The sequence below is a fragment of the Gobio gobio genome, assembly GCF_949357685.1.
Source record: "Gobio gobio genome assembly, chromosome: 7".
NCBI lineage: Eukaryota > Metazoa > Chordata > Actinopteri > Cypriniformes > Gobionidae > Gobio > Gobio gobio.
The window spans coordinates 20475436-20486078 of NC_137103.1; positions in this window are offsets into that span (position 1 = coordinate 20475436).

The window sequence follows — 10643 nt, forward strand, 5'->3', positions numbered from 1 at the left end:
TTTGTGTACATTAAATTAAATGTATTTTTTGTCTTTCTTCATTGCACAAATAGAGTGGACTTGAATGACATATAGAAGTGACATCAAATGGAATTATTATAAAGCCTATAGTCCAACTAAATACCATGTGTGTGTGTGTGTGTGTGTGTGTGTGTGTGTGTGTGTCTGTGTGCATGCGTGTGTGTGTGTCTAGGTGTGTGTGTGTGTGTGTGTGTGTGTGTGTGTGTGTGTGTGTGTGTGTGTGTGTGTGTGTGTGTGTGTGTGTGTGTGTGTGTGTGTGTGTGTGTGTGTGTGTGTGTGTGTGTGTGTGTGTGTTGTAGCTTGAAATGTACAGTACTAATACCATTTTACACCAAAAAATACAAACATTTTAATTTAATTTAATTGTATATATCCATATAATTATGACAAGTAATGAAGGGGTTTTACCTCTGAATGAATTCCAAAGCACAGGCTGCCTGCGCATCTTGATACTGAAGGTTGAATATGTAGTGGCAGACACCTGTAGGGAACAAATACATTATGCTTACCATAATAAGATTTTTAAGAAGAAAAATTATAAAAGGTCAATAATTAGTAAACACTAGGTGAGAGTAACCTAGTGGCGAATGAGGTAGGCTTATGAAGTACCTACAGTCAAACTGCTAAATAGATTTGGCATTCACAATTTAAAGGGTAACAATTTTATTTTTACAGATCTTGGGGAGTTCTACTGCAAATGTTACCAAAATTAAACAAAAAAACTACCCAAAAAATGTTTTGGCTATTCAAATCTAAGCCTCACTGTTAAATGACATCAAATCCCTAGCAAGACAAGCTCCTGAGCATCAGTTTGATATCAAACATTCTTGGCAATAGGAATAAGATTTTAATTACCGTTTAATTTGTAGATGCAAGACCCGATGAATGTTGATAAAGAACACTCAATGATGTGCAGCACGTCATCTAAATTGTGCGTCCTCTTCTGGAAAATCTCCTATCCAAATGATGGTTCCTGAAGTCCCTCCAGGAGTTAATGGCAATGTCAAAATTATTTCTGTATTTTTTAAAGAAAATTGACCAAAAGCAGTAGCCTCAATTTAAAAGACTAACGTTGTATCAAACATCTGACCGTGCTCCAAATTCCCCAGTCAACACTCAGTTTCCAAAAAATACTGTAATGTCCTGTAATTTAAAACAGCAGCATACTGTTTAGGGCCTCAGTCCTGTTGCTCCAAGTTAAGCAGCCCACAATGCATTGCTAACTACAGTACTAAACTGTTTAACATGAAAACAGTATTTTAATGTTGCAAATTGGCTGTAAATTTACAGCAATTGCTTACAGTGTATTAATATTATATATTCATTTAATTTATTTATTGTTTATATTAATAATAAATGATAATTAACTTACCTATTTAAAAATACCAAAAAAATGACAAAAGCATAAAAAATAATATAAAAATCTAATCTAATTCAAAATATGAATAAAACCCTAATAAAAACTAAAATAACACAGTATAACACCATTATTTCAAACAGTGCACCAGTTCATCATTAAAACTGACATTGCCATTGTAGAACATCTATTTGATCTCGAGCTACTCTAGAGCTCATTTTGTGTTCAGAACCAGTGTCTTGCGAAAATAACTTCTTCATAAGCTCTGGTTTTCAGCAGTGTTTATCTTGCAGCGTTTCTCTGTATTTTGCACCATCCATTTCTCTTGTATTTTAACAAGATGCCCAGTCCCTACTGATGAAAAGCAGCCCTACAGCATGGTGCTGCCACCACCACCATACTTCACAATGAACTATGTGCTCTTTGAGGTGTAGGAAGTGTCAGATTTGCACATATGACTTTGATTTCAGGATTAACAAGCTCTATCTCAGTCACATCTGACCGTACTATCTTTTCCCCCATTGCAGCTAGGTCACTGTTAATGTTTGTTCCACTTGGTTCTTTCGGAGAAATGGCTTTTTTGTGCCGCCCTCCCTTATAGGCCAGTGTTATTCAAAGCTCTTAATGTGCTCAGGCGTGTTTTGATGTGGCATTCACGTCCTGATAACTCCTGATAACAATACTGCCCACTGGGACATTCAGACATTTGGTTATTGTTTTGTTGGCTACCTTGTCCAAAAATAGATATTATTGGACAATTTTTTTTATCAGGAATGCTCTTCTTTTTTTATATTTTCCTCCCTGAATAATGAGCCCTTATCTGTGTGTTTTACCATGGTAGTTATTTGAATTATTCACAGGTGTTAGACTGCTGTGTCCTAATTAGGGCCATTTATTTTTCATATGCGACGGTGTGTGGAGCTGCTGTAACACTGGAGTTGAATATTTTAACACGTCAAGGTTTTTTTTTTTTGGAGAAAAAAATCCTATAAAACATCCCATTAAGATTTGTGTTTCAGGGCTAAGAGATTATATCAGAGAGAGCCACAGGTTTTGTAATTGTATAACTTCATATGACTGGGGAATTGGAGAAAATATTGCAATATTTTATCACCAACCTTATCTCTTTCGAAGAATTTGTATGATGTGAATTATATGAAAACAAACTTCCTTTTTTTTTTTTTTTAAGTAAGCAAGGTCCAGCCCTAAACATAACTGTCACTGGTACGTACGCAGATTGTATGAAAAATTTACATATGAGATGTGTCAATTTATACCAATTCGGCAAAATGTAAAATTACCATGAGATTGTGTTGGCGCAGAACATATTCCTCATCCATAACTGAGAATCCCTGCAGTAGTTCTCAGAAAATGGAGACCTTGGTTCTTTGTTAACAAAAGACATAAAACTTCATGACAACGAGCTGCTGATTGTCTATCACACCTCAGCATTCATTTTAAACCTTATATATTTTCTGCATTTTTGAAAAATCAGCTCATGTACAATAGGCACAGCAGCAACTTAAACAACAATCGCCCAGTCAAAATGCACTAACTGTACATTCATTGTTTTTATAGTTAACTGAAATTAAATACATAAAAATTTGTAATAAAATAAAATATTTTACATATTTTTCGTACTATGGAGCCCCACACTACTTGCAGAAAAACAATATGTATATCGTGGCCATGAATTAGCAATTCATTCCCACTATTTACTAAAATGTCAGCATGTTTTACTAATTCGTTCCATTGTTTTAAAGTAACCATTTTATGCTTTTTCAGATATTACCTTAATGTAACAATGCTGTTTGTGAATGAAAAAGGTCTGCAGAGTTTTAAAGATTAAAGTGCACGACAAATAAAGTTATTGTTTTCTAAAAGAAAGAATCGACTCTGAACTGCTGAAATGAGTCGTCAGTAATTCCTGTCTTACTTCCGTAAAATTCATACATAACAATGTAAGACATTTGCATAATGCCCGCCTATGGTCTTCATAGAGACAAAGCGACAAGCATCATTATCTGAAGGCCACGCCCACCGGGGGAGGCAATCCAATCCAACACTCTCCATTGGCTTTGTATTGCGTGAAGCGCCCTTGTCAAAAATAGAAAAATGTCTAAAAGCTGATATGTGACAAAGTACACAGTAGACAAGCTAAACAAAACCCAGAACCAAAAACCCAGAAGTTTTAATAAGCTGTTGACCCAAAAAATGAGTGTTTAAGGACACAAAAGTGGATATAGGCAATTGAGACAGAGCGCAACACTGAGAACTACACCCACTGGAGGGGAACGTAATCAGCGACAGGAAATATAATATATAAAACTGACATTTGGATATTTGACTTAACAGTGACAACACGTTTACTGCACACATAGGCATACTGAGTGTCAGGATCCCAAAATGTACCCATTCTTCCTGCTGATGCTTCATGTCTTATTGTCTGTATCCACTTTTGCCTCCTTAAACGCTCGTTTTTTGGGTCGACAGCTTATAAAAACGTATTTCTGTGTTTTTTAGCTTGTTTGCTGTACACCCTGTCACATAGCAGCTTTTAGACATTGTTCTGTTTTTGTCATAAGTCCGAAATGACAAGAAGGCAGCCTCACGCAATGCAAAGTCACATTCAAAGTCAATTTTGTTTTATATTGTGTAAGTTTCCAGCTAACTCACGATATTACTGTCTTACTGAAATACTTCTGCTAAGCAGCTGTGAGCCAATATAACCTAAAACTGTCTATAAATGCAGATTTTCTGTCGTTCTTACTACTTTGAGTAAAGGTAAAGGATGGAGCGAGATTAGTTTAACAAACAATAATGTTACATCAGTCATTCACATAAGTGCTGGGCTAACGTATGCGCTGTTATTGATATAGTTCCCGCATGTGACCGCAATAAATTAGAAATATACACATGGGTTTGTTGATGGACATACACTTGTTAATGCTTATGATGAGGAATTACAGTTGAAACATCTCATAATGTACCTCAAACTGAGTAGCGTATCACTGAGAAACGTCCTGCTCAATGATGTCCTTGCAATGAAGGTTCAGGTTAAATAAGTTCTTCCAATGTTTCATCATTGGACTTGTGCTCGGATTGATATGGTAAAATTGATGCCATCGTTACTGTCTTTACAGTGTGTACAATCGCTGAGGACTGAGGAAGCCTCCAGGGCTGAAATTCAGTTATGGTAATGGTCGTTTCCTTTCTGACGCACTCTGTAATTTGTAGACCAATCACAACAGACTGGGCCATCTGGCCAATCAGAGCAGAGTAGAGTAGGCTCGCGGAAAGGAGGGATTAAGAGAGACTGAATCTTCTGATGAGTCGTTTTAGAGTCTTTGAGAAATGTGGTGCTGTGCAATGTATATCCTCCTGGGACCAAGAAAAAAAAAGTTTTTTGAGTTTAGTATTTTTTCATGTCATTACATTGTTTAAAGCATAAGGAACAAATTTAAAAAAAAAAAAAACATTTTTGAAAAATTATATTTTATTCATATGTTATGATATGTTCTCTGTAGTTGACACCAGGACTCAGTTTAAAAAATAATATGACATGAAATTGCATGTATATGTATAGGCAAAAACAATGTAATTTATTTTTCATTCACCAATTTTTAGTTTTCAGGATTTTTTAAAAACAAACTTTGTTTAAAGATGATTCTGAACGTGAAACCTCCAAACATTTGGCATCTCTGCAAAGACCCGAATGTGCTCTTTACAGGACATCCAGACTGTGACATGTATGATGTCAGAGAAATTCACTAAAATATAATGTCCACTACAGTGGACAAAAGTCTATTCTTAGGTCCCAGGAGGATATTATGAGAAAATTAAAGTGTTTTTTGACCTTTGATGCATGTGTGAACCTGTTATAGGAGACCTCTAAAACAAAATTAGGAAACTTTAAAATAGCATAACAGGGGCACTTAATAATACTATAATAACAAATTAGTTCAACGTGGCCACCATTTACTACAACTATTAATAAGCAGCAATAGTAATAGGAGTTAATTGAGGCAAAAGTCGTAGTTAATAGTTAGTTTATAGTGATAATTGGACCCGAATCTAAAGTGTGACCATTAAAGCTACTACACAAAAACACAACAAAATTTCTAAACAGAATTACAAAATGGGTAAGGGTGGTTTGCCTACAGTGGTTCAGACTGCAGGATTGCCCAATGACTAAATAAACATTTTCATTATCAGCAAGATGGTATAAAACTGTACACTGTCTATTAACATCCTACTTATACCAACGACAGAAAGAAGTGCAGTTAAAATAGTTAAATATGTGGGAGAGCATAGCTATGTGACGATATTGTATTGCAATAGGGAGCATGTTAAAGGGTTAGTTCACCCAAAAATGAAAATTCTGTCATTAATTACTCACCCTCATGTCGTTCGACACCCGTAAGACCTTTGTTCATATTCGGAACACAAATGAAGATATTTTTGTTGAAAGCTGATGGCTGAGAAAGGCTTCAGATAGGCCTCCATTGGCATTCAGTACATTTACACTCCCAAGACCCATAAAAGGCACTTAAAACGTCGTTACAAAGTCCATCTCACCACAGTGGCTCTACAATAATTTTAAGATGCGACAACAATAGTTTTTGTGCGAAAAAAAAAAAATCAAAATAACACCTTTATCCAACTTGTTATTGTCTTCCGTGTATGCCTCCACGACGCATGCGTGAGAATATGACGTAGCGCCAGCGTTCGGGAATCCATGAAATGCACACTTTAGCCCGATTTTGAGCACTACTCCGAGACCTAAAGCACGATCAATGTAGAATTCAACAGCTTAGACACGCACGTCTTCCTCTGCTTGTAAACAAATCGCTTCTGGGTCATGTGTCCGAACGCCGAATCTACGTCATATTCTCGCGCATGCGTCGTGGAGGCACACACGGAAGGCAATAACAAGTTGGATAAAGGTGTTATTTTGATTTTTTTTTTGCGCACAAAAACTATTGTCGTCGCATCGTAAAATTATTGTAGAGTCACTGTGGTGAGATGGACTTTGTAACGACGTTTTAAGTGCCTTTTATGGGTCTTGGGAGTGTAAATGTACTGAATGCCAATGGAGGCCTATCTGAAGCCTTTCTCAGCCATCAGCTTTCAACTAAAATATCTACATTTGTGTTCCAAATATGAACGGAGGTCTTATGGGTGTCGAACGACATGAGGGTGAGTAATTAATGACAGAATTTTCATTTTTGGGTGAACTAACCCTTTAATGTTAAAGGTGCAGTACGCGATTTCTGAAAAACGCTGTTGAAGGTGGATCAGACCGAGCACCACAACACACGTGTAGCCAATCAGCAGTAGGGGGCGTGTCCACTCATGATGGGGGAGGAGAGAGAGTGAACAAGACGGAGATTTGAAGAAAGACTGTTGAAAGAGAGATGGATGAGAGACATTACAATAGAGGAAAGGTCAGAGGAATATCACTGAAAAAAGAAGGTCTCTTTAGGACCCACGTTAATATTAGAAACGCTTTCCAGTGCTGGAGAGATCTAAGCGGATATAAGCCTGAAAATGGACGCAGGTGGTGTTGTTTCTGCTCCATACGTGAGTAATGTTGGTTTTGCTGTGTTTCACGGAATCAAGATATGCTGTTGTTGTAATGTTAGCTATAGTAAAAGGACAGTTTTCAGTGTCATTGTTTTTCTCAAATTGTACCCAATGTGTATGTAGAATGTTACCTGAGAGAGAGAGAGAGTGAGCAAGTGTAGGGAGAAAGAGAGATAGAAGGCAGAGCTCAGGTAGAGAGGAAGAGCCCCCAAGAAGAAGAGACAAAGAAAAGAGGAGGCAAAGAAAAATGGCCCCAAGAAATGGACCCTGAGGAAAAGAAGAGACAGATAGCAACATATACAATCTTTTTTTATCCCTTGGGGGTGGGGGAAACAGGGCTATAAGATTACAACTTCCTCCACCATACTAAAGGTGTGAAAATTAGCAGACCCCCAACGTAGACACATCTTGACAGGCCATGATCACTATAAATACCTCTTGAGCCTTTATGACTTCCAAATGGCCCATTGGAGGGAGTTGGAACAGGAAAGCAAATGTCTTTTTTCTTTTTCATTAGTTTTGGAGAACAACAAACTAAACTACTATAATTGTCTCAATACAATATCACTGCACAATGCAAACACCTTTCCATCAAGCCAGTGTGCTCTAAATGCAAATGGGAATGCAAAGTCCTAGAACATAGTACCACCTTTGTTTTTCTCAGAACGAAATTAGCTGATTGAGGTTTACTGTACTCTGATGTACTCTACCCTCCTCCTCTCTTTTTTTGACACAATCATACATTTCTTAAAAGATGCTGTTTTCTGCTCTGCAAAAGTAAAATCTCTTTGTAAAACATCCTTGTAAAAAGAGAGTCAGTGGTTAAAATGACCACAGCAGTGTATTATTACCTTTTTGTTATTTAAAATTATCTTTTGACGATTGTTTCTCAAATCTCGGCGAGGTCAACACAGGATTTGCAAGACGGTGGTCAATACCCTACCCAGTTTATTTGGACCAACTTGCTCCTCAGAATCACAACCTGTACGTATGATTCATTATTGATGTATATATTTTCTACCAGGTGTTCAAAATACGTTGTTTTGTTTTATATTGTGTAAGTTTCCGGCTAAGTCACGATATTACGGTCTTACTGAAATACTTCTGCTAAGCAGCTGTGAGCCACTATAACCTAGACCTGTCTATAAATGCTCAAATACTATAACAGTCTCAATATGAAACTAAAACATCTCTGCTTGCATTGCGAACACATTTTCATCAAGCCAGTGTGCTCTAAAGGCAAATGGAAATGCAAAGTCCTAGAACATAGTACCACCTTTGTTTTTCTCAGAACGAAATTAGCTGATTGAGGTTTACTGTACTCTGCTGTACTCTACCCTACTCCTCCTCTCTCTTTATGACAAAATCATACATTTCTTAACCCAAATACAGAAAAAACACCAGGGGAACTTCTGTTGAATGCAAATAAAAGCAAATATGTTTTTCTATAAGACCCAAAACAGTTGTTGTACACGTCTTGCTGTGCCTCAGGTCCATCCATGTTGAACCGAATGACTTCCTAGCTTTAGACTCTTGGTATTTGGATGAATGACATTTTGAATGGTGCCTTTTTTATGAAAAGACATAAGGTAATGCTAAAAAGGCGAAGACAAAAAAAAACATATACATATATAGTTGTTTTGTTGAACATCACCGAAATTGCTTTTCAAAACACTTGTTTACCTCTGAAAATTGAGTCCTATGTGGTTCTTAAAAGGTTTCATTTATCTTCAATGTCTTGTTTAACATTACTGAGGCTTTTGCTCAGTACTTGACAACAGGCAGTGGAATCTTCTGGATTTATTTATCATGTCTGTGCGCAATGTGGCAAGGCGAGCTCATCAACTGAGGTTAACAAGTTGTGCGATTGGACATGTATCGTGAGAAACGACAGTGCTGCGGCTGGTGGGCTGAAGAATTCGATTCTCGCCAGTCTCACGGTCATGAACCCAAACAGCGTTGCAAAAAGCTTCTCAACAGTCTTATGACGTGCAAACCTAACACTGCAAGACGGTGTAACAGTGGCATTTTCATTTCAGGCAGACTGTCTGAACTACTGCGAATGAATGACAGTCATGACTAATAACCAGAATTATATATATAGTGGTGTCCAAACGTCTGAGACTACATTGAGAATCTGGGATTTTAAACACGGAACTGAGTTTTATTATTAGGAAAAAACGTATAAAGTTTAAAAAGTATAACTAAAAGTCACTCATCAAATAGGCAAATGTGTGACTTCTTTGTGACTCATTTGTTGCTTCCATTGAAGCTTGAGATGTTCTCTGAATCATCTCAAATCATGCTGGAAAACACATTCGCCAGGTCTAACACAAACTTGTAGCTTAAGTACTGTTAACACTAAAGCATTTAAAAGAGACAAATGAAGTACTAAGAAAGTCATGATATTTTTCCAATTGCATGCTTTACTTGGTCTATAGTGACATTAAGCATAAAGCAACACTGCCTCCCTCTGAATATTATGAATATTACACAGACTGCAACAGGTCTATTAGACCAGTCACTGACTTTCAACTGGGTTTCCTTAAAGGGTGAGTTCACCCAAAAATGAAAATTAGCCTGTGATTTACTCACCCTCAAGCCATCTTAGGTGTATATAACATACTTCTTTCAGACGAAAACAATCAGAGTTATATTAAAAGATGTCCTGGCTCTTCCCAGCTTTATAATGGCAGTGAATGTTGCTCTGTTTTTGAAGTCCATAAAAGTGCATCTATATCCATCATAACTGCTCCACACGGCTCCGGGGTGTTAAGAAAGGCCTTCTGAAGTGAAGCGATGTGTTTGTGTAAGGAAAATATCCATATTTAAAACTTTATAAAGTAAAATGTCCAACTTCCGGCGGACCGTCTTCTGTATTCAACTTACGGAAAAAGTGTAGCGCCCGCGCCTCTCGCAGTTCAAAATACTTATGAAATTGTACACCAGTAACGCTCGTCAGACGTAGCGTAAGCATTTCGACTTCAAAAACAGAGCAACATTCACTGCCATTATAAAGCTTGGAAGAGCCAGGACATTTTTTAATATAACTCTGATTGTGTTTGTCTGAAAGAAGAATGTCATATACACCTAGGATGGCTAAAAGGTGAGTAAATCATGGGCTACTTTTCATTTTTGGGTGAACTATCCCTTTAAGAACCCAGTTTGTACATTTGGAAATCAATTGGTGACCCAAAATTGTTTACTGTACAAAAGTAAGCAAACTAAATGTATTAGTATTACCATGGACTGCAAATGAAAAGCAATATTCAAAAGTTATTGTAGTAGTGAGGAATTTCACGAATGGACTTATTGTATAGGTGGCAACCTATACCACGCTTGAATTCATCGATCTCCTGAGAGCGACCCATTCTTTCACAAAATAGAAGCGTCTGCATGCCTAGGTGCTTGATTGTATACACCTGTGGCCCTGGAAGTGATTGGAACACCTGAATTCAATGATTTGGAGGGGTGTACCAATACTTTTGGCAAAATAGTGTATTTAATTTGTCTGGCTATCACCAGACCAAGCTAAATTTAAGATGGGGAGTCTGCTCTGTATTTTCTGCTGCACAAGAGGCAAGCATTATTCAAATGACACTGTACGCAATCGATTAGTCCTTCAACCAATCAGACCACAAGAGGCGTGATAAACAAGCATAATTCAAATGACTCTGTA